The sequence below is a fragment of the Peromyscus eremicus genome, chromosome 6 (genome assembly GCF_949786415.1).
Source record: "Peromyscus eremicus chromosome 6, PerEre_H2_v1, whole genome shotgun sequence".
In the NCBI taxonomy this organism is placed as follows: Eukaryota; Metazoa; Chordata; class Mammalia; order Rodentia; family Cricetidae; genus Peromyscus; species Peromyscus eremicus.
This window is the reverse complement of record NC_081421.1, coordinates 25,839,903-25,862,086: the sequence shown is the minus strand read 5'-3', so window position 1 is coordinate 25,862,086 and position 22,184 is coordinate 25,839,903. Positions and strand designations below refer to the sequence as shown.

Below are 22,184 nucleotides of genomic sequence, written 5' to 3'. Positions count from 1 at the left end.
TAGATAGATAGATAGATAGATAGATGAGGTGAGGTGAGGTGAGATGAGATAAGATGATTTAATTACTCCTCACAGACAGGAGTTAGAGCAACCTGGTCCAGTAGTAGACACAGCCTCCCACCAGCAACATGACCACACTCCATTTTGCCTCCCTCTTCAAAAATAAAGGAGTTGAACTGACTGTGCAAGCTGCATGATGCTTCCAATTTTGACATGTTATTAATGCCTAAGAACAAGGACAAAATGAGACAAAACCTAGCAAGGTGGCTTGGTAGGGAGGTAGACTCCAGGACTAAATCTCTTAGGGAGACAGCAATACAGAAGCTCTAGGGTCAGGGGGCCTGGGCCGGAGCCCAGCTCTCCTCATGCTAGCTATGACCTCTGGTGCCTCTAACTGCCTTATCTATGTAAAGGAGGTGTCTTCAGTGTATCCAAAACCAAGTGGACACCATGTAAGTGTTGCTTAAATTATCAACTTATCTTATTTTATCATTTTAATGTTTATTCAATAAATCTAAAACTTGATAAAGTTTCATAACAGGAAAAAAAAACTGTGATCCTGTGGAACAGTTACATGACATATGCTGCTGTCAAAAAACCCACCACTGAAACATCTGGGATCCAGATTGGACACTGCACTGTGAGTTCAGGGAAAACACGGCATTATAACGCATTCCCACTGAACCATATGACGCAATCCATGTGATTCCCTTTCTAATCAGAAATGTCCCAGGCTTACCGGAAGCTGAGGTTCTGCTCTGCTCCTCATCTGAACCCTGAAATGTCTTTTAAGCACACCTTAGCAAATACATTTCCTTTGTGCCGTTGAGACTTAAAGGACTGTGAACACAGAGCTGACCTTCCTTAGGACTGCTTTTCTCCTGCACATGATGACTCAGTGGAACCACAGGTTTAAAGACTGGGTCCTCTGACATTATCTTTAGCATATGGCTGGGGAGGACCGGAAATTGCTAAATCCAGTGACTTGCTTATCAGAAAGGTCTTCGGGTACTAAAAATGTGTCATTACCTGGGCTCACACAGTACTACTAAAGAGGACAAAGTGATTGAGATTGTTTTGTTGTTACATAGCCAGAGGAGGAGGAAGTACTAAGAATAACTCCCTTCCCTGTTCCTACCTCTTGATAGCTAGACTCACAAAGAGCTTCCACCACAAACTCAAATTAGCTTACCACCTGACCCTCAAACAGACTTCCTCACCCATGGAGGCAAGATTTGCTAAGCACCGTCTATCTGCCTATGTCTTTTATCACTCCTCTTTAAAAGTGAATGTCACTGTAGCTCAATTGACACATACAACACAAAACAGGTACGGTGGTGCATGCCTGTGACCCCAGCACTCGGGGTGGACAGGTATGGTGGTGCATGGCTGTGACCCCAGCACTCGGGGTGGACAGGTATGGTGGTGCATGCCTGTGACCCCAGCACTCGGGGTGGACAGGTATGGTTGTGCATGCCTGTGACCCCAGCACTAAAAGTGGAGGCAGGGAAGTTCAGAGGCACAAGTCATCTGCAACCCAGCAAGTTCAGCAAGGCCAGCCTGAGCCACATGAAAAGAAAAGTGGATTTCTTGAGCTAGGAATGATGGTGCAGGACTATAATTCTGGCATTTGGGAGGCAGAGGCAGAGGCAGAAAGAGGAGTAACTCATAGTCATCTTTACCTACATAGTGAGTTCCAGGGTCATACAAGAAACCCTATCCCCAAAACAGGTTTTTTTCAAGTGCACTTAAAGAAAGCTATGGAGAAAGAATCTGACCTCACTCATTGAGAAAACTGAACCTTGCAATGTAATCATGATTACTAAGTGTTACTAATCCCTGCAAGGAAGCTGAGACGTGCTTGGGGATGAAGGGGATGAGCACTGGGACAGACGCATTGAGTACAAACAAACACATATTTTTAAATTGTTAAGATGGCAAAGTCATGCATGTATTTTGGCAAAGTAAAAGTAAAATGTAAAGCTTTTTTAAAAACCTGTAGAAGCGGGACTGGAGTGGTGGCTCAGAGTACACAGCCCTTGCAAAGGACCTGAGTTCAGTTCATAGAACCCAGCTTGGGCAACACCCTCTTCTGGCCTTCCTAGGCACCAGCACTCGTATGTGCATACCCACACCAGGACAAACATACACTTAATTAAATGTGAATAATTAAATACATTAAAAATAAAATAAATCATGATCTTGACCTCCCTTGTTTATAGAATCCCTCTTCCATCTCTTTGACTGGACTCCCAGAACTTGGCCTGGTAGCTTGGCTGTGGATCTCTGCATCTGCTTCCATCAGTTACTGGATGAAGGCTCTATCATGACAGTTAGGGTGTTCACCCATCTGATTACCAGGGTAGGCCAGTTCAGGCACCCTCTCCACTATTGCTAGTAGTCTAAATCTACAGAGACAACTGTCCTAAGCTCAAAGGAACTCATAAACTTTAGACCGACAGCTGTGGAACCTGCCTGGGACCGGACTAGGCCCTCTGCATACAGGAGACAGTTGTGTGTCTTGGTCTGTTTGAGGGGCCTCTGGCAGTGTGATCTGGATCCATCCCTGGTGCATGAGCTGGCTTTCTGGATCCCACTACCTGTGGCTGGACACCTTGCACAGCCTTGATGCAGGGGGAGGGGCTGGGTCCTGCCTCAACTGAATGTACCAGGCTTAGCTGTCCCTTCATGGGAGGACTTACCCTGTTGGAGGAAGGGATGGGGCAGGAGAGGCAGGAGTGGGGAGAGCAGGAGGAGGGATGAGAGGGGGGGGGTCTGTGGTTGGTATGTAAAATGAAAAAAAAAACATTTTTAATGTAAAATAAAATAAGAGAAAAAAATAAAAATAGGAAAACAAAGTAAATCTTTAAAATACGTTGAAGCTAAAGGTTGATGGATTTTTTTTGCTGTGATGTGTCTATTTTACAGAGTTACATAAGACCACTTAAAATTTTAAATTAAGAAATACATACTAAGTAAACTTCTGATGAGCAGGATTCCGAATTAACTATATACTACTCATGTAGGTATCAGTAAATCAATAAACCTAAGTGAGCCTGTAGAGAACTTGACACCAGTGTGTGTAAACACTGATGCCAGAAACAAACCAGCAAGGATACCACCTCAAAACCTTCACCACTCACTTTTTATTTGGAAAGCTAATTGTACTTGCTCATAAAAATTCAGATACTAGCTTACATAATAGTTTAAAAGGTCCCACACACCATTTAAAGGCTGCTTACAAATTCAAGCTAAATGACTAAGTACAAATTCACTTGTGTGTCACAAAGCATTGACTATGGAAAGAAATTCTTGCATAAATAGTCATACAGAATAGTTCAAACTAGCTTCCCTGCTCTTTCGGGCTTCCCTACCAGCACCACTAACATACCTCGCTTGACGTTCCTGGGCAACTAGTCTCCAGGGGCCTGGGAAGGTCATAAGGAGTTGGACAAGCTGAACCGGGTGGGCCTGGCTAATGGACAGATCTGTTCATTCCATGGACAGACCTAGAAGTGGTCAAATGCAGGAGCTCCTGGGGTCCTTAAGGTTGTACTTGTATTTCGAGCTTCACGAAGGAAGAAGGCAGTGATCTGAGATGGGCAGGGTGTGTGTGTGTGTGTGTGTGTGTGTGTGTGTGTGTGTGTGTGTGTGTGTACCAACATAGGCATGGCAGGTAGCCCCAGGGTACTGGGGAAGGGCCTGGTAAAAGGTCCTGACCCATAATCCCAGCACTTGAGAGGTGGAGGTGGGCAGACCAGGAGCCTCATCCTCTGCTACATAGCCTTTAAGGGCAGCCTGGGCTACAGAAGACTGTTTCAAACAGTCCCCGTGACTTGGAGGACCTCACTCCCTGACCAGGGAACTCAGTCTGAAATATCTTGGGTCAGAGCTAAAATAACAACCCTCTAACCCAGGCCCTGCTCTTCGCTGCTACCCTTGTCCCTCCTCCACGTCAATGCCGCACATCTTTGGCCCCAGGCAGCAGCTGTGTGGCTAAGTGCCCGGGACTGCGCTTCAGCTGGACTCTAAGCCGCTGGAATGCAGCACTTCCTGGTTGGCCCGGGATGTTGGTGCCATCGCCATCCCGGTCATCCCACAGCACTAACAAGCTCGGGGGAACGCGAGACGATCTAGTTAGGGGGAGCGTACAGGTCCACTGCACCCTGGCTGGAGGAAGTGGGGTGGGGTGCATCCTGCAGAGTTCGCCCGGGGATCTGCAGGAACTTGAGGGTGCCGTGGGTCTAGGGCACCAGCAGCTGACCCCGCTCTGCACTCCGGGCAGCGGTCCTCGCCTGCGGCCACAGTGTGCACCGCTCTTGCCAGCGCAGACATTGCAGGAATTAAGACTGGGGGGGGGGGGGGGGAGTTGATGGGAGGAGGAACCTCCAGGGACACGGCTGCTGAGATCAACTCCAAGAGGGCCAGGAGAGGCGGGACGAAGCGCCAGGGCCGGGACGCCCTGCGGGCTCGGAAGCCCCGCAAGCCTGGCCCCGACGGGCGGCTCCTACCTGCGGGCCTGGGGCGCGGGCACACACGCTGCGGCGGCGGCGGCGGCTTCGGGGTCCCGCGCAGCTGGCACAGCTGGGGCGGCTGGAGGAGGGGAGGGCGCGGGGACTGGCCGCCCGGAACTCGCCAGCCCGTCTGCTGGGTGGGGCGGGGCGGCGCCGGCCAGCCGCGGTGACAGAGCCTCCGGCGCCCGCCTTCCTACTGCCTCGGTTCTTACACTTTCTTCTCCCCAAGTTTCCTAACCCTGCCGCAGTTATCCGCGGGGCGCACGCTAGCGCCGTTCTCACCAAGTTCACTTCCCTAATCTCTGAGTCCAGTCCTTGTCTATATCTAGTCGCCAAGGCTGGCCGCATGTTACAAGCCAACAGCTAGCCAACGAGTGAAATATTCCTAGCCTGAAGGGGCAAACTTAACACGGGGCTTCGTGGAGGTCATCTGTGGCCTTCCTGCTAATCCGACCGACCGTAAGTGCTGTCGCCTGTTTACAAGTAGGAAGCGGAGTCTGGAGAGAGTGGAGTAACCAGCCTGGTCCGCCCAGCTAGGATTGCAGAAGATAGAAATCTCCCCTCCAGTCCCCTCTTTCCTCCCTGCCCACCCTCGCTGGGCGTGTGTGTGTGTGTGTGTGTGTGTGTGTGTGTGTGTGTGTGTGTGTGTGTTTGCTCAGTTAGGTTGGGTGGTTTTGTTTGTTGTTTTTTAAGACAGGTCTCTGCTACACACCTGGTTGACTATAAAGACCAGGTGGAGCTCAAACTAGATGATCCATCCCCCTGTCTCAGTCACACACTGCCCACACCCCACACCCACACTTCTCCGTCCCACTTGTCATCAGTACTGGGTCTAATTCAGAAATTTTAGAGGGAAAAATAAAAATAAAATGGGAGGAAAACATGAGAAATTCCCATTACACCTATGGAACTGTCCAAATAGCGATTCTGCTATTTAGCCCACTTAAGATAGTCGTCATCAAAGCCAGTGGCCATGTGGTTTGAATAGAAACCCTTTTGGAATATAATTTTGAATACAGGTCGGTTCCAAGTTGGTTGCACAACACGTCATCCAGCCATGCCCAGAGATGCAACAGTTCCCTGCACATCAAACTGCTAATGCCATCGGCCTTTTGAAACTGTTTATTGACTATTACACAGTGAGACAAGCCCAGTTACATAATGTCTTACTATGTCCATGGCAGCGCATGAAATGAAAAATATATTTCAGTCCAGACAGAGGGGTGGTGAAATTACAGTGTGGAGCTCAGTTTTCCTGTAACCTACAACTTCCCTGCCCTCGATAACTGCATTCTTCTCTTTTGAGCACATCACTCCTAATGATCCAAGATCATGCAGCCTTCACCCTTTCCTTGTTGACATAAATAATTGATGTCTTTAGAATCCCATGATTCTGACAGATTTTTGCAATTATATGCACAGCCTTCTGAACAAACAGGGTATTGCCTAAGAGGAGTTTTGCAAGATTATGACAAGCATGTAACTGGAAGGCTACATGAACCTCCTTCCTCCCTTTCTCTGGTTTATTAGGCTCAATGATGTGATAAGCATGGGCCTGTGCACCACTGCACTCTTTCAAGCTTGTCTTGAGATAATGTAAGGTGTTTGGTTGAAAGCACTGGGCTGTAAAATTACATCCTGATTTCTTAAAAGTCATCATGGAAACATTTGGCATTAATACATAACAATAGGTCCTTCTGTTAACCGTAACTATAAATAAAACAAGTACTGTACAACCACCAGAATTCTGTCCCCTGAGGTGTCACCCAGCAGGGAGGTGAAGCTGTAGCTAACATGAATTTAGACATACTAGAATTCCATACGTCATTGCTACTGTCCTCAGAGATTTTGTGATGGTTATTTCTTTCCAGGGGTGTCGAGAAAAAAAAAATGACTAAGAAAAGCCTGTACCACCAGCACTCGGTTGAGCCAGCCTGGCCTACAGAGTGAGACCTGTCTGGGTGGGGGAAACTAAGAAATTCTGACTCATATTGTGACGTTCAGTCTTCATTGTCGGTCTGATTAGGTCTACAATCACCACCCCAAAAGCCCTTTGGGGGGTGTCTGTGAGGACTTTCCAGGAGGTTTGACTGAAGAGGGAAGAGGGCTAGGGATGTGGTGACAGTATTCCAAGGCTGGGGTCCTGACTGAACACAGCTAGCATGTGACCTGGTCGCCAGACATCATCTCTCTGCTTCCTGATTTCAGGGTGATGTGACCAGCTGCCCACAGCGCTACCATGCCTTCCCTGCCGTGATGGACTGTACACCTCCCATGGTGAGCCGGAATGAACGTCTCCTCTTTGCAGCTGCTTCTTAGCAGGTGACAACAACCAGAAAAGTAACTAATACACACATTTATCTCAAAGTTAGTGTTTTTAATCACACAAGTTTTTTTCTAAATCTCTTAAAACTTTCATATTTTCTTCTGAATATAAAAGTAATATATGTTTACTTCATAATATTTGCATTTGTATTTTGCAAAAATATAAAGTTTTTGGATACTGTAGGAACAATTTTAATGAAAAAATTAATTTTTCAATGTACAAAAAGACTTAAAAGTTGAGCATATTATCTCAATTCATAGTATATAAAAAAACTAAAACTGTTTGGTAGTATAAATTTGGCTGGATGATTTATCTGCAGTATATTCAGGGATCACACTGCACAAAATAGATACAGGTGGAGAATGGGAACTAGGATTTATCTCAGGCAATGAACTCTGTCTTAGAGGGTTATTGCTGTGGAGAGAAACCATGACCACAGCAACTCTTACAAAGGAAACCATTTAATTGGGGCTGGCTTACACTTCAGAGGTTTAGTTCATTGTTCTCACGATGGGAAGCATGATGGCACACAGGCAGACATGGTGCTAGAGAAGGAGCTGAGAGTTCTACATCTGGATTGGCAGGCTGTAGGAAGAAAGAAAGCCACTGGTCCAGGCTTAAGCTTCTAAAATCTCAAATACCATCCCTTGTGACATACTTCCTCTAACAAGGCCACACCTACTCTAACAAGGCCACAAGTCCTAATCTATTCAAGTAATGTCACTATGAGTATAAGGATTCTGTCCTTAATTACGTCATCAGCCTGCGAAGGCATCCCAGCCTAAAAAGTGGGTGGGCCCTCTGTGCGCCCCTTCCCCCCTTCCTCTCTTTCCTTTCTGCTCCTTCCTTCCGTCTCTCTCTCTCTCTCCCTCTATGCCCCCCCAATAAAGCTCTAAAAAGTAACCACGGCCTCTGATTCTTCCGATCAGCACTCTCCTCCACTGGCATGGCTGCTGTGGGCGGCAGCCAGCCACAAGCAACGCACCGTTTAACCAACAATGAGCCTATGGGGACATTTTCATTCAAACCACCACATTCCATTCCTTAGCCCCCCATAGCCTTGTAGCCATATCATAATGCCAAATGCCTTTAGTCCAACTTCGAAAGTCCCCATAGTCTACCACCATTTAAAAATTCTCAGTTCAAAGTCTCTGAGACTCATGCAATCTCTTAACTGTAACCCCCTATAGAATCAAAATGAAAAAGCAGATCACATACTTCCAACATACAATGGCACAGGATATACATTACCATTACAAAAGGGAGGAAAGGGAGCATAGTGAGGAGATACTGGACTGAAACAAGACCAAAACTCCAACCTCTGCATCTCCAAGTCTGATGTCAAAAAGCTCTTCAGTTCTCCATCTCCTTTCAGCTTTGTTGACTACAACACACTTCTTTCTCCTGAGCTGGTTCCACTCACTGTTAGCAGCTCTCCTTGGCAGGTATCCCACAACTGTGACATCTCTAAAATCTTGGGGTCTCCAAGGTAATCCAGGCTTCAACTTCACAGCTTCACACAAAGGCTTCTCTGGGCCTCCATGAATGGACATCCCTGACACATGCCTGGCCTCAGCAGCTTTCCTTAGCTATAGAGAGAGATTCCATAGCCCCGTTCTTCTATCCTTCATCCTAAAGCCAGAAGGACATGGCCAAAGCTGCCAAGTTCTGCTGGTTGCTGAGGCTGGAAGATGGCCCTCTCACTCAACAAAATCCTCACCAGCTTTGTTTTCCATGGTTTCCTGCACTGCTCAAGCTCAAACTCAGAGACCCACCTGCCTCTCCTTCCCAGTGCTGGGATTAAAGGCGTGCACCACCACACCCAGCTCTAAACTTTTCTTTAATTCCTTTACACAAGTTGGAAACTTAGCTGGGTGGGATCTTGTCCTGAGGTCACCACTCCTGTTATTCCATTTCTTAATCTGCTTATCTCCTTGAACACAGGATTTAGCTCTTTTCCATTTCCTGGTGCTCTTTTTCTACACAGAGTTTACATTTTATTGCTGTTTTTTATTATAAATCTGTGTAAGAGTGACCTGTAATAACCACATAACAGAGTCAATACTAGGCTGTTTTGAGATTTCTTCTGCCAAGGGAATTAACCCAAATTTCTTCACTTTTGCCTCAGGCAGACTCTTTGGACATGGGCAAAAGGCAGCCACTTTCTTCACCAAAAATATCACACACACACACACACACACACACAAAAAAAAAAAAAAACGGTTCTCTAAGCAACTTACTAAAATTTGTCTCCTCCTGAGCCAGCCCTTCACAGGTCATCAAATCACACTAAGCACCACTGTCTTCCATGCTCCTACTAGGATGGCCCATTAAGCAGCACTTAGCACATTCAACTGCTTTTCTCATCCACAGTCTCAAGGTCCATATTCCTTCAAACAAAACCATGGTCAAGCCTATCATAACAACACCCCAGTCCTTGGTACCAGCTTCTATTAGTTAGGGTTTCTATTGCTGTGAAGAAACACAATGACCATGGCAACTCTTAAAGAGGAAAACATTTAATTGTGGTCAGAAGTTTAGTTAGGCCATTATCCTCATGGCGGGAAGCAGGGCAGCATGCAGGCAGACATGGTGCTAGAGAAGGAGCTGAGAGTCCTTACATTTTGACCCCCTTTGGGGGCCATTTTCTTTTAAACCACTATGGAGACCTTTATGGGAGAACCTGAGGGAGGCAGTAACTCTTTAGGAAAAACTTAATCAAAATAATATACAGTTCCCACATACACACTCATTTTTACATGTGGGGACATTTCCTTTAAGTTTCTTTTTTGTGCATAAATGTTGTAACCTTAGCACAATACTATACAGACAGTAGGACCAGGCAGGTCTGTCAGTGCTCTTCCCCCTCCATTACTCTTCCTCCCTGGTCCTTGATCCCTTCCCTCCCTTTCCCCTTTACTCCTTGGTCTCAGTGTTCTGCGGCCATGGGAGTGAGTGGCAGAGGAGATGGAGTAAGCATTCTGTGGCAGCCAGGCCTCAGGCCAGAGCAGCCACAGCCCAGAGGCATTGAGGGAGCTGGTGGGGGATGGGCCCCAGCACAGCCCCTCCAGGTAGCTGGCTGAGAGGTAACTTGAACTACCAAGTACTGCAGCCATGGAGTCCATGCTTAATCAATTGAAGAGTACTGTTACAAAAGTAACAGCTGATGTCACTAGTGCTGTTATGGGAAATCCTGTCACTAGAGAATTTGATGTGGGTCGACACATTGCCAGTGGTGGCAATGGGCTGGCATGGAAGATTTTTAATGGCACAAAGAAGTCAACAAAACAGGAAGTGGCTGTTTTTGTCTTTGATAAAAAGCTGATTTTGATAAATATAAAAAATTTGAAAAGGATCAAATCATCGATTCTTTAAAATGAGGAGTCCAGCAGCTCACCAGGCTACGCTACCCTCGACTTCTTACTGTCTAGCATCCTTTAGAAGAGTCAAAGGATTGCTTGGCATTTTGTACAGAACCAGTTTTTGCCAGTTTAGCCAATGTTGTTGGTAACTGGGAAAATCTACCCTCTTCAATATCATCAGACATTAAGGATTACAAACTTTATGATGCATAAACTAAGTATGGCTTGCTTCAGGTTTCTGAAGGATTGTCATTTTTGCATAGCAGTGTGAAAATGGTTCATGGAAATGTTGCTCCTGAAAATATAATTTTGAATAAAAGTGGAGCCTGGAAAATAATGGGTTTTGATTTTTGTGAGTCATTAAGCAATCCTTCTGAGCAAGAGCCCAAGTTTCCTTGTAAAGAGTGGGACCCAAACTTACCATCATTGTGTCTTCCAAATCCTGAATACTTGGCTTCTGAATACATCCTCTCTGTGAGCTGTGAAACAGCCAGTGATATGTATTCTTTAGGAACTATTATGTATGTTGTCTTTAATAAAGGAAAACCTATATTTGAAGTCAATAAGCAAGATATTTATGAGTTTCAGTAGACAGCTGGATCAGTTGAGTTGTTTAGGTTCTAGTTCCCTTACAAGTATACCTGAGGAAGTTGGTGAACATGTGAAACTCTTGCTAAATGTAACTCCAACTGTAAGACCTGACACAGATCAAATGACAAAAATTCCCTTCTTTGGTGATGTTGGTGCAGTCACACTTCAATATTTTGATACCTTATTCCAAAGAGATAATCTTCAGAAATCGCAGTTCTTCAAAGGATTGCCAAAGGTTCTACCAAAGCTGTCCAAGCGTGTCACCATACAGAGATATTTGCATGCTTTGACTTCAGAATTTGTAAATCTGGATATGGTCCCCTTTGTTTTGCCTAATGTTTTACTGATTGCTGAGGAATGCACCAAAGAAGAATATGTCAAATTAATTTTACCTGAACTTGGTCCTGTATTTAAACAGCAGTAGCCAATCCAGATTTTGTTATTTTTTCTACAAAAAGTGGATTTGCTCCTAACAAAAACCCCTCCTGATGAGATAAAGAACAGTGTCCTACCCATGGTCTACAGAGCCCTGGAGGCTCCTTCCATTCACATCCAGGAGCTGTCTAAACATCATCCCAACTTTTGCAAATCTTATAGACTGCCTGTCCGTGAAAAATGCTTTGATTCCAAGAACTAAAAATGCCAGTTTACAAACATTGCTGTCCTTGTGAATTCATTAGTGTGTTTAGGAAAGATTTTAGAGCATTTGGATGAATGGTTTGTCCTTGATGATATCCTACCCTTCTTACAACAGATTCCCTCCAAGGAGCCTGGGATCTTCATGGGAATTTTAGGTATTTATAAATGTACTTTTACTCATAAGAAATTGGGAATCACCAAAGAGCAGCTGGCTGGAAAAGTACTGCCTCATCTCATTCCCCGTGAGTATTGAAAACAACCTTAATCTCAATCAGTTCAGTTCATTGCCAGCATAAAGGAGATGCTGAGCAGACTGGAGTCTGAACACAGGCCTAAGCTGGAGCAGCTTTACATGATGCAGGAGCAGCAGAGGTGTTTGGACATAGGAAATCAAATGAATGCTTCTGAGGAGACAAGAGTTACACATGCTGGAAGTCAGATTGACAAGGTCTTCAACAACATTGGAGCAGAGGTTCTAACAGGTGGTGAATCAGAAAATAAAGAATAAACAGAAAAGAGCATCACTTACACTTGAAGAAAAACAGAAATTAGCAAAAGAACAGGAGTAAGCCTAGAAGCTGAAAAGCCAGCAGCCGCTTAAGCCCCAAGTCCACACTCTCATTGCACCCATCAGACAGACTAAGGACTTGACAGATACATTGATGGACAACATGACCTCTTTGACCAGCCTTTCTGTTAGCGCTCCTAAGCTTTCTGCTTCAAGTACCTTCACGTCTGTTCCTTCCATGGGCTTCAGTATGATGATGTTTTCTACACCAATTGATAATACAAAGAGAAATTTGACAAATGGCCTAAATGCCAACATGAGCTTTCAGAATTCAGGGTTCAACATGCCGGTCAGTCTGAACCAAAACTTCTTTATGTCTGCCCTTAATAATCTCTTTGGCCCTCAGAAACCCAAAGTTAGCATGAACTAGCTCTCCCAACAGAAACCAAATCAGTGGCTGAATCAGTTTGTACCTCCTCAAGGTTCCCCAGGTATGGGCAGTGCAGCAATGGGCACAGGTGAATGTGATGGGACAGGCTGCCTTTGGGATGCAGGGTAATCCGTTCTTTAACCCACAGAACTTTGCACAGCCACCAACTACCATGACCAGTAGCAGTTCAGCTAGCAATGATTTGGAAGATCTTTTCGGGTGAGGTGTCCCGAGCTGCTCTGTGGAGGGTCACTGCGATTTCAATCATGGGTAAGCAGATGTCTACCGGTGTGCAGCTGGCTGGAAGAAACTGCTTCTGGGCAGATGGGTTGTTTCTCTGACAGAACACCTGCTTCCATGCCAGCCAGCGCAGGAGTTGTGTGGATCCTAACCAGCTGAATTTTTTTTAAAGCATTGAGGATTTTCTTCTCTGACAAACTCCTCTTCAGATTTTTAAAGATCCAGTTGTTACCAGTCTCAAAGTGCAAAAGGACAACCGAGTTATCTTGAGTAGCAGTTTTAAATCAGATGTTTATTTTGGCTTGTAAATCTTCATATTATTAAAAAGCTTGAGTTGATGGTAACTGGCAGTTCACCTATTATCTACTTCCTTTGTGTTTGTCTTCATTTAATGTGAAGAATCCTGATGCTGTGTTGATTTGTTTGCAGTTATATGACTGGATGGTAACATGAAGAGAAAAGAATGGGTCATTCGCTTTTTCCAGTCTTATTTTTCAAAGCAACTTATGCTTTGTACAAAAGACAGTAAAAATGCTGCAAATCTAATTTATATTAATTTCATTGGTTAAAACTATTATTAACCATCGTAAATGCACAAACTAATCATTGTGAATTATATTTTAGCATGATCTGCCTCAACTAGCAATATACTCTGCCCTTACTTGAATATGTTTAGGATCACCTTTTTGTGTTGTATCACAGGAGAGCCATGTACTGACTTGTACAGAAAACAGACAGAGCACCCAGATACGGCTTTCCCGACTACTGCCTTCTTACCTGAGTTTGAATTCAAACTTCTGAAGCTGCAGCATATATGAATTAATTTTCAAAAGGAGATCTGTAAAAAAAAAATTAAACTATATTTAATGAGTAAACTTTTGAGATATCCACCATATTGTTTCAAGTGTAATAAACTCTAAAAATGAGCCATTGGATTCCAACAGATTAAATGTTAGCTTGCCATGATAGTCCAACCTTGTTAGTTACTACCACTGAAGTTTAATTATTTTCTAGGAGTTCCAGAAACTTTTTGTTTGGACCTATTAGTGTCTGTAAATCAGTCACTATTAGAAAGGAAGAAGTCAATTCTAATAGGACACGCCTCACTTTTCAGATCCTTTCTCTGATGTTTATCTTTAATTTGCTGATTCTACCACAGAGCCTTATGCTATAAATGTCAGTTGTATTTTTAAAAATTATATTCCACTATTATGTGATAATGAAAGAACCCCTTAAAAAAAAACCCTGTGTATTATAGTTGCTGCCATACAGTTTGCGGTTTTTAATTATCTGGACCCAGCAATCATTTAAAATAAATCATATGAAGTTTATTGTGCTGAAAAAAATACTATACAGACAGTTTGAATCATTTTTATCTCACTATTTATAAATTAAGTTTAATTGTCATTAAACTTTGTTTAACTATAGTTTGAATGGTCGGAGTATAACTACCTCCTTATGGTTTCTAGAACACTTTCAGAATCGTTTGCAGTTTACAAATGGTGCTGGGACAAACACTGCATTTATCACCTGGGTCAAGATCCCTTAACTCTTCGGGTGGATTGTTAAAAGAAAACCAATGTAGATAAACATTTCAAAGACTCCCTGATACTATAAAAGTACTCACCAAAGCCAGGCCTACTGGTGCATGACTGTGATCCTAGCACTTGGGAGGTGGAGGTGGGAGCATCAGGAGTTCAAGGTCACCCTCAGCTCTGTATTGAATTCCAAACAAGCCTGGGCTTCACAAGACCCTGTCTCAAAACAACAGTAAATCAAGCAAGTGAGGCAGCTCAGCTGGTGATGGTATCCAAAGCTGCTGAAATGAGTTCATCCCTGGGGAAAGTTGTCTTCGACCTCCACATGTACAAGTGCTCCCACATCTGCAGCAATGGCACATCCTCTCTCTTTCTCCCTCCCTCCCTCCCCAGATAAATAAAAATGTCAGAAAACTTTAAAACACAACAGTCAATACATATACAAATAAGTTGATCATCCTGATGAACATCTGTAATTTTAGCACCAGAGAAGCAGAAGCAGGAGGATTGCTACAGATGTGAGACCAGTGTGGTCTATACAGTGAATTCCAGACCAGCCAGAGGTTCATAGTAGGATCCTGTCTCAAAGGAAAAGAAAGAAAGAAAGAAAGAAAGAAAGAAAGAAAGAAAGAAAGAAAGAAAGAAAGAAAGAAAGAGAGAGAGAGAGAGAGACAGAGAGAGAGAGAGAGAAAGAAAGAAAGAAAGAGAGAAAGAGAGAAAGAGAAAGAGAAGGGAGGGAGGAAGAGAGAGAGAGAGAGAGAAAGTCAGGTGATGAACACAGACACACCATTCTGAACAAATGATATAGATGGTCGATAAATATAGAGAACAGTGACTAGCACTACTGCTTATCAGTGAGATGTTAATGAAACCAACATGAGATGATGATGCAGCAGATTTCCCAGCTATAAGTTGAAGGGGCTTTGTAGTAGAATATATTAAGGTGTGTTACTTTTCTTTATATTGCACTTGTTTAATTCTGTGAAGCTGTGTTACTGTGCCTGTCTAAAACACATGATGGTCTAATAAAGAACTGGCCAATAGTGAGGCAGGAGAAAGGATAGGTGGGGCTGGTAGGCAGAAAGTACAAACAGAAGGAGAAATCTGGAAGAGGGATTAGCTAGCAGAGAGGAGCAGGACTCCAGGGGCCAGCCATCGTACTACACAGGGAGCCATGGAGTAAGAGTAAGATTTACAGAAGCTAGAGAACGGGAAAAGCCCTGAGGCAAAAGGCAGTCAGAATAAGTTAAGGAAAGCTGGTAAGAAACTAAGCCAAGCTGAGGCCAGGCATTGATAATTAAGAATAAGCTGGACGGTGGTGGTGCACGACTTTAATCTCAGCATTTGGGAGGCAGAAGTAGGTGGATCTCTGTGAGTTCGAGGCCAGCCTGGTCTACAGAGTGAGTTCCAGGACAGCCAGAGCTACACAGGGAGAAACCCTATTTCGGTGGCGGAGGGTGGGGGGAGGTGGGGGTGGAGGGGTGGGGGGTGGGGGTGTGATAAACCCCTGTGTGTGACTTATTAGGGAGCTAGGTGGCATGCCCCCCAAGAGAAGAGCCAAAAAACAACAACTATAGGGCTTTTTGTTTGTTTTGTTTTAATGAGAGGATCTCAATTCCCCCAGCTGGCCTTGAACTCACTGTATAGCCAAGACCGTGATGCTGGGCTTCCTAATTTTATTTTGACTCCTTGGATCCTCTCTGGTGTTGCCATTCACCTGCCTTACCCTGACTCTTAGCCCCTGGTGTCTTTCTTCTTCAGACACGGAGATCCTGAAGCCATTGCTTGTCCCCTAGATTCTCTCTGGCATAATCTTCTTGATCCCCAAGTCACCCACTCCACCAAACCACCGTTCATTGCACTTCCTCCTCCTTCCTCTTTTTTTCCTTCCTTCCTTCCTCCTTCCCTTTCTTCCTCCCCTTCTTTCTGCCCTCCTGTCTTAGTTACTGTTTTATTGCTATGAAGAGACACCATGACCAAGGCATCTTATAGCAGGAAGCATTTAAGCGGGGGCTTGCTCACAGTTGCAGAGGATTAGTCCATGATCGTCTGGCAGGGAGCCTGGCAGCAGGGAGGCAGGCCCAACCCTGAGGCAGTAGCTGAGTGCTTCCATCTGATCCAGGAGTAGCATGCAGAGAGAAGAAGAGTGGGCCTGATACAGGCTTTTAAAACCTCAAAGCCCACCCCCAGTGACACACCTACTCTAGCAAGGCCACACCCATACCTGCTAACCTACCCAAACAGCTCCACTGACAGGGTCAAAAATCATATGGGGGTCGTTCTCATTGAAATCACACCTGCTTTCACCTTTCATTCACTCACAAGCATTTCATTATTCATGGTAATCAGGGGCTAGCAGTGTGGTTCAGTGATAGCACACTTGCCCAGCATGCACGAAGCCCTGCACTGCACAGGGCGGGAGTGGTGATGCACACCTGGAACCCAGCACCCAGGAGACAGGAAAGCCTGAACTTCAGGCTATCTTTCGCTACATAGCAAGCTTGAGGCTAGCCTGGGTTACACAAGACCCTGTGTCCAAAAACAATGTTAATTAATTAGGCAATATGTACATGTTTATCTGGAGACACAGGGTGTAGAGCAAGATATCTTCTCCTCAGTCATCTGCTAGCGTGAGTCACTTCAACCACAAGGCCCTACAGAATGGAAGAGAATCACATGCTGAGGACCAACACTTAAAAAACAAAGAAAGAGCTATGAAAAGGACCCAAAGCCTCCCGAGAGAGTGAGAATGGGGCAGACATTGCCAGGGTGTGTTGTTGGCTTTGCTCTTTAGGGGGCCAACACCCAGCTCCCAAAGAAATCACACATGGAGGCTTATTCTTAGTTATGATTGCCCAGCCTTTTCTTGCAGGATTTCTTTAACTTAAGTTATCCCATCTACCTGTTGCCTCTGGGCTTTTCCCGTTCTCTTTCTGTAAATCTTACTATTACTCTGTGGCTTGCTGTGTAGCTGAGTGGCTGGACCCTGAGTCCTCTTCTTTCTCTGGCTACTACTCCTTCTTTCCCCCAGATTTCTCCTTCTACATATTCTCTCTGCCTGCCAGCCCTGCCCATCCTTTCTCCTGCCTCCCTATTGGCCGTTCAGCTCTCTATTAAACCATCAGGTATTTTTGTTTTGTTTTGTTTTTGTTTTTCAAGACAGGGTTTCTCTGTGTAGCTTTGCGCCTTTCCTGGAACTCTCTTTGTAGACCAGGCTGGCTTTGAACTCACAGAGATCCGCCTGGCTCTGCCTCCCGAGTGCTAGGATTAAAGGCGTGCGCCACCACTGCCTGGCACCATCAGGTATTTTAAGTAGGCACAGCAACACAGCTTCACAGTGTTAAACAAATGCAACATAAACAAAAGCAACACACCTTAAAACAATATTCTACAACAAGGGCCGAGGGAGGTTCCTGACTATAGCCTTATTTTAGCTTTTTGTACGTTTCTAAGTTTCCTAAATTCTTGTACTAACAGGCAGCCTGTGGGATGTCAATTATGTGACACCCTGCTTCCAAAAGTTATATGTACAAGTGAAGTCTTTTAGTCCCCCACAGTCAATCCTATGGATGTTTGATATCCAGAAGACCCAAAGAGATCCAACTCCTCCTATCTAATGACAGACAGTTCAAAAGTCTCAGGGTGGACATGGTGACATGGGCCTGTGACCCAGAACTTGGGAGGTAAAGGGAGGAGATTAGGAAGTTTAAGATCATCCTAGCCCCAAAGAGAATTGTCCTTAGCCTGGAACCCTTGAGATCCTATCTCAAAAACAGATAAACTAATAAACTAGCTTCCAAAGTTCTGCTGTTGGCATACTTTTTGAACTGTGTGTTTAAGATTTGCACACTTAGGCAAACTAAGATGAATATTAAATAAGCAAATATGCATGAAGACATTTAAAAGTGAGTAAGCTTTTTAGAGCAAAACAGTTGTATGCCAATGTCTTCCTTTAGCTGCACTCAAATTACTGTAAAAGCAACTGTGGTCAGCTCCCAGAGAAATTCCATAAAGTGAGCAGGAAAAAAAAAAAAGCCATAAGCCACGTATCATGGTTATTATCTGTGACCTCAGCACTTGGAAGGCTGAGGCAGGAAGATTACTACAGGTTTGAGGCTAGCCTGGACTACACACTGATTTCCAGGACAACCTGAACTACAGTGTGAGAATTTGTCTAACAAAATCAATAATAGGGGCTGGAGAGACGACTGGGGGTTAAAAGCATGTACTGCTCTTGCAGAACACCTGAGTTGGAAAGGGAGCACGATCTTCAGATGTCTCTGGAAAGAGCATCCATGAAGAGGGACCAACAGGTGCAGGAGCAGAACAGCAACAGTGTGGCGTGTTCAAGGACAGATAAGGAGACAGAGGTTTGTACAGTAAGGTGATCAAGAAAGATCATGGCTGGGGATGGGGTCAGGGGCCAGAGTAAGGGCTGGGCACACAAGGAATACCAAGTAAGTGTAGGTTGACAAGGAAGCTGGATCTTCAGCAGTATGATCTACCTTTGTTTTAGAAGGACCGTAAAGATAGGCATGGTGACTCGTGCCTACCATGCCAGCACCTAGAAAGCTGGTGCAGGAAGAGCGCCACAGTTTTAAAGCCAGCCTGGCTTACATTATGAGTTCCAGGCCAGCCCGGGGTACAAAGTGAGACTGTCTCAATAAGTAAATAAGTAAATACGTAGATAGATAGGTATTTATTTATTTATTTATTTATTTATTTATTTATTTATTTATTTATTGAGACAGTAACAGCTCTGACTGTCCTGGAAGTCACTCTGTAGACCATGTAGACCAGAGTGGCCTTGAACTCACAGAGATCCCCCTGCCTCTGACTGCTGAGTGCTGAGATTAAAGGCGTGTGTCACAACTGCCAGGCTAAGAAATAGAAGGTTGTTTTTTTTTTTAAGAAAAAAAAAAAATGGATGTGTTGTAATCAGAAGTTTTCCTGTGTCCCAGCCAGCTGGTGGTTGGGACAAATCTCTCCCACTCTCATCCCCGAAATAAGCACACAGAGGCTTATATTAATTATAACTGCTTGGCCATTAGCTCGGGCTTATTACTGACTAGCTCTTATACTTAGATTAACCTATAATTCTTATTTATGTTTAGCCACGTGGCTTGGTACCTTTTCTCAGTTCTGCCTTCACATCTTGCTTCCTCTGTGTCTGGGTGACTCCTGATTCAGCCCTTCCTCTTCCCAGAATTCTCCCTGTCTGTTCACCCCGCCTATACTTCCTGACTGGCTACTGGCCAATCAGAATTTTATTTATCAACCAATGAGAGCAACACATATTCACAGCATACAGAACAACATTCCACAGCAATGTGTGTTAGCTTTTTATTGCTGTGAAAAGACAACATGACCATGGCAACTCTTATAAAGGAAAACATTTAATTGAGAGGGATCAATTACAGTTTTAGAGGTTCAATCTATAATCATCATGATGGGGAGCATGGTAGCATGCAGGCAGATATGGTGCTGGAGCTGAGAGTGCTATATCTTGAAGGCAACAGGAAGTTGACTGAGACACTGGACAATATCATGAGCATAAGAAATCTCAAAGTTGGCCGGGTGGTGGTGGCGCACGCCTTTAATCCCAGCACTCAGGAGGCAGAGCCAGGCGGATCTCTGTGAGTTCGAGGCCAGCCTGGACTACCAAGTGAGTCCCAGGAAAGGCGCAAAGCTACACAGAGAAACCCTGTCTCGAAAAACCAAAAAAAATTTAAAAAAAAAGAAATTTCAAAGTCTGCCCACCCCTCACGGTGACACACTTCCTCCAACAAGGCCATACCCACTCCAACAGAGCCACACCTCCTAATAATGCCACTCCCTATGAGATTATGGGGGGGTACCACAGAGCACTATACAGAAAACTTGTGTGGGTGCAAAGTGAAAGTTCCAAATGGACTCCAGCCACAGAGGTGTTTGAAGTGTTCAGGTTCAACATGTGTTTTAGTGTAAGCATGTCCATGGGGCACCACATGAGCATTATTCAGAGGAGCCATTACTTAGCCCTTGAGCAAGCTGATGGAGGGATGGACTAGGAGAGACATCAGTGAGCCACAAAAGTTACGTTACTGGTTTTGTTAGTTTGTTTGGCTTTGAGACAGTTTCTTGTGTACCCCAGATTGCTTTGAACTAAATATGTAGCTGAGAATGACCTTGCTCCTTGTTCCCACTTTTGCCGAGCATAGGGATTATAGGTATGTGTTACCATGCCTCTATTTTCCGGGTGCTGGGGACTGAACCCAGAGCTTCAGGCAAGCTAGACACAGACTCTACCCACTGAGCTATGTTCCCAGATCCAGCATTTTTAAACTTTCACTAAACAATTCTCTATTTGTCTTTTAAGTCTGAGCTGTGGTTCTACCATTAGGCTAACACGTGTGTCAGACTACACTCCATTCCAAAGTTAAAGACAGTTTTTCTTTTAAGAATTGTATCTATTTATTGTATGTGGAGTGTGTGCATACGATACTCACATGTCAAAGTATGGATGTGTGAAGGACAGAAAACATCTCTCTAGAGTTGCTCCTTACTACCTCAGATCTAGGGACAGAACTCAGGCCATCTAGCCTGAACATACAGCCTCCACCACTGTGTTGTCTGATAGGCCCTAAAGACAAATTTCCTTTCCCATCAAGCTGTGTTTCAATCTTCCCTAGATAAAGATAGAATAATATAAGATGTTTTAGTTGGAAAGTCAATTATCACACCTTTAGGTCACGAAATCATCTACCTTAAGATGGTTACACATTAACACTCTACAGTTCCTAAGCAAAATATCTCTGCAAACATTTGTTTGATTTCATACTCTCCAAATTTGGTTCAGATTTAGGAAATCATGTTTGTGGTATCAGCAAATGTTTTCAATTAAAACAAGGACTAGAAATAATATAGATTGTCATGAGGTTTCCCTTAATGATGTAAGCATCTTTCAGGGTTGACCTGGGTCCCTGCCTGTGTGCTCTTTCATCTCTTTGGATCTCCGGAGAATGTGGGCAGTGCTTGATTGGTAAACATCGGCTAACAACTGCGGTGGAGAGAGGTCATTTTCATCTCCACCGTAGTTTTCATTTTCCCACTCAAATGTGGACCCTGTGGGCACACGCAACTGTGAATGACACCGATTTTTACAACTGTGTTTTCAGGTGCATGCCCTGAGCTTGTAAGGCAGTCAAGGCAGCTTTCTTACACAACTCAACTGAAGCAACAGCACCTGTCAGCCCCCTCCCTGTCTCAGATGAGTTCATGTTACTCCTGGGAACCAGGACTTCCTGGGAAGCACAAAATGAAACAGGAAAATTTTTATTCATGGGTGCATGTGTGTGTGTGTGTGTGTGTGTGTGTGTGTGTGTGTGTGTATTATTTGACTAACATTTTGACACTTAACTATAGACCATACCCATAGAAGCAGCAGGACCAATAGACTATATAGAGATATACAAAATACAGATTTAGGGGCCTGTGAGATGACTCAGTGATAAGGGGACTTGCTGCCAAGCCAACAACCTGAGTTTGATCCCAGGATCCCACATGATGGAAGGAGAGAAACAACTCCTGTACACACATACACACATATACATACATACAGACAGACGGACAGACAGACAGACCCACACACACAAATAGGTAGACAGACAGACAGACAGAAAACAGATATAGACTTACCAGGAGGAAGTGGCTTACACAGTTACAGAGGCTGAGAAGTTCCACACTGTGCTCTTCCCAAACCAAAGGCTGGAAAGCTGACTGAGCAGCTCCAGGCAATTGCTAAGTCCCAATCCATGCCCAACTCTCAACAAGACATGTATGGGGGCCCACAGAGACTCTATAATGTGGCCCATTCCATCTTGACTCAAGATTAGAGAGTCTGAGCTTGTTTTGCCCAGCAAGACTGCATAATAGAATGTTTTGGCCAAAGGCATGGTTACCAGGTGTCTTATACTTCAAGGCTTAATTACAGGATGTTTTGCCATAAGGCATGGCTACTAGATGTTTTGATGAAGTGTTTACACTTGTCTGTACTT

The 22,184-nt window shown here is 44.4% G+C and overlaps 1 pseudogene; it reads left to right on the top strand.

The window, feature by feature from the left end:
- The first annotated feature begins 9,925 nt into the window (after positions 1–9,925).
- LOC131912382 (SCY1-like protein 2) lies at positions 9,926–12,651 on the top strand (annotated as a pseudogene).
- Positions 12,652–22,184: the final 9,533 nt, after the last annotated feature.